Source organism: Zingiber officinale, chromosome 2A (assembly GCF_018446385.1).
Source record: "Zingiber officinale cultivar Zhangliang chromosome 2A, Zo_v1.1, whole genome shotgun sequence".
Lineage (NCBI taxonomy): Eukaryota > Viridiplantae > Streptophyta > Magnoliopsida > Zingiberales > Zingiberaceae > Zingiber > Zingiber officinale.
In genome coordinates, this window is record NC_055988.1 from 69,142,073 (window position 1) to 69,145,613 (window position 3,541).

Here is a 3,541-nt window from a genome sequence, read left to right on the forward strand (position 1 = left end):
TCATGCAAGAAATATGACATTTGGGGTCATATAGCATGATAATTGGTTTTGGATGTATAGATGCCATATAAACCAATGCTAGGGATGCATTGTGGGTTGGTATGGGCAAATACATCAAAAGGAAGCCAAAACTAGGACTTTAGGTCAAGGTTCAATTGAACCATTTAGCTAGTTTTGGATTTTGTGTCAATCTTGGGATTGGTGATAGATACATTTTGTAATGTATTTTTCCCAAGTAGACACTGGTACAATAGACCTCTCTACAAAATTTGGGAATTTTTGGAGGTCTAGGGAATTACTGGTGCATTTCTGAAGTTAGCTTGAAAAGGCTGATTTTTTCAGAAAAAGGGTACCAGTCGACTGGTGCAGATACCAGTCAACTGGTAACAGTGTTTTTTCGACCACAGAATGTTTCTGTAAGGTTCTGTCGAAGGGGGGCAGTCGACTGGCACTTGGGGCAGTCGACTGGCACTTGGGGCAGTCGACTGATACTAGTCTGAAACTGTTTTCAGCATTGGTATGTGACCATGTCAACTCGGTTAGATGTATGGGATCCAAGGGGGATTAATACATGAGTTTAGGGTCAGTTAGATGTTAAGTTTTCAATAATTGAGATATTGTTGGAGAACTTTTTGGATGTTAGGTAAAGGGGGAGAAGTAAGGTTTAAATTGGGAAAACCTTAAGTGCCTTTGCATAGGGGGAGCCTTGGGATAGGTTCTTAAAAAGCCCGTGGTAAAATCCTAGCTCATTGGGGAGTTTAGGTGTAGGGGGAGCCTTGGGATAGGTTCTTAAAAAGCCCGTGGTAAAATCCTAGCTCATTGGGGAGCTTAGGTGTAGGGGGAGCCTTGTGATAGGTTTCAATGCATGTTTGCATTTTCATTCGGCGGTTGTCAAGTGTCTAGCCTTGGCAACGTAAGTCCATTCGGCGGAGTAAGTCCAAGTGTGAAGTCTTGGCATCGTAAGTCCATTGTTTTTAGCATGTTTATTTGCTATATGTTTTCCCTAACTTAAACGTATTGCCAAACACCAAAAAGGGGGAGATTGTTGGAGCAATCCCAATGGTCCGCGGGACCATGTGTTTTGGTGTTTGGGCAAAGGGTTTAAGTTAGGTTTACCCTCGTTATTTGATATGTGTACTTGAGTTGTGCAGGACTGCAGGTGACACATGTGACTCAGGTTGACGGCTTCGGGTCCGATGAAGGATGGCATTGAGGACAAGCCGCGGGCTTGAATGCATCTGAGGGATCGTGGACAAGGCAGCAAGGACAAGGGCCGAGGGAAGCGACTTCGAGGCATACGCGAAGGATGGCATTGGAGACAAGCCGCGGGCTTGGATGCATCCGAGGGACGAGAGCCAAAGGAAGTAGGCTTGAAGGCAAGAGGTCAAGGCTGCAAAGAAGAGTCAAGTGAGTCGTGAGGGTCCGAGTGCGAGTGAAATGTACTCGGGATGGGAAACCCTAAGTTTAGGGTTGTACCAGTCGACTGGTGGTGAGCACAGAAGCATTCTGTGCCCGAAATGGCTGGGATCAGTCGACTGATAGATAGCCGTTGGAGTGCCGTTGGGCTGGCACCAGTCGACTGGTGCATGGACCAGTCGACTGGTAACGGGCAAATCAGCAAGGCTGATTTCCCCAAGCTCTATTAGAAGGAGCTTGAGATGGCCGGCCAACTTGACGAAATTAGACTTGGTTAAAGCCTAATTAGTAGTCATCTAGTGCTCTAGCAATCCAAGTGTTCTTGATCGAGTTGTGGCGAGGTTTCTCCACCGACAAGGAGGATTGTGCTAGCCGGAGTTTCCGGGGACTAATCCACCGACGGATTGAGGGATCGTCCACCTTACGGACAGCCGTGGAGTAGGAGCATCATCTCCGAACCACGTAAATCGGCGCGTGTTGGTTTGCTTGCTCTTTCTTGTTCTTTGTATTAGTATTTAGCTTTCGTATTTGTATTTGTATTCTTTGTATTCCGCTGTGATAACGAATACGTAGGAAGCAATCGATTTGGGGGTGCCATCTATCCAACCCCCCTTCAAGCCGGCCACCGATCCTCCAACAGCTATATCAGAGACAAATCAAAAGAAAGCATATCTAACTTCTTCTAACATGCTACAACATGTTTAAAACAAAGGAAAACTAAAAACCTAAAGAAAAATCTAACTATATACTTGGAATAAAAGAGTCTGAAATGTTTTCATGAAATCTAAAACTAACATGCTAAACTTAAAACTATAACTGCAAGTTAAAGGATCACTAACAAAGAATCTAATAACATGTTAAACAATTGATAACAAAAGGGTCTAACTGGTTAGAACTTGAAACTCTATAAAACTTATATTTCTTATACTTTAAAATATTTATCTTTTTCTTCTTCAGACCTTGGTCTTTACTTTACTCATAACTTCTCATGAATCCCTAAAAGGATTAAGTAGAATACTATATGTACATATAGATTCTAGAGTTGCATAAAACAAGTTTAATTCATTAAGACTTGCTGTGAACATAAGGAATTGCAACTAACTATACATGCTGTCCAATAACAAGGACTCTAGAACTGCATAAAAATTTCAAACTAAAAATCCACAGAACTTAAACCCCTTCACATCACGAAAACAGACTCTAAGACGGATTTCAAAAGATAGTAAGTCTTCCCTTTTAAACTCTATTCCATATGGACAGATTGGTATCAGAAATACTGCAACCAACTTAAACAACTTCATCTAAAACTCGAAAGCATCATTAGGAAATAAAACAATCTTGAAACCAATCCAAAACTGTTCACAGAATACCAACCCAGTAGGCATGCGACACATCCCCAAAGAGAAGCCAAATCCACCTCATGAAAACACACTACGATGTTGAATCGAAACCCCCACTCACCAAATTAACTAAAATTCAAGGAAACATTCTGTCGAGCAACACCGAGGCACCAAAAACCTTTCAAAACATTCCAGCAACACATCTCCATGACCCTTGAAACAGAATCTGATTCATCAAGTCTTCACGCATCTTCGAATCAAAACTCGTAAATCATATCATACAGTGAAAATAGAATTTATATGGAAGTCACCAAATCTACTCTAAGATCTCAACCGAATCAAGCACAGAAACCTTGAGTTACTTCAAGAACATCACAGAATAAAATCAAATCTAATATATAGCAACAGGATACTAATTCTTGCTACAACAGAACTTAAAAGGAAGGAAGCCAAGAACATATACTACTAAAACTTCAATAGAACAGAACCCTAACCAGAAAGGGAACAACATGGCAGTGAAATAAAACGCCAATACTACAAAGCTTAACAGCAGTAATTCACAAAATCAACAACATAATTGAAACCTGCTGGAATTTTACCCCTATAAGGCTTATTTCATCTCAAATTCTTAGCACAACAAAACTATAACCTGCTGAGATTAAAGTTCCATGTAAACATGTTCATAACCGAACCCTTCATAAGGCAATAGAAAAACCTTAGGGCAAAACATGCTGCGGCAGAAATTCAAGCAGAAAGAATTTCCTTGAACCCTTCTTTATAACCTT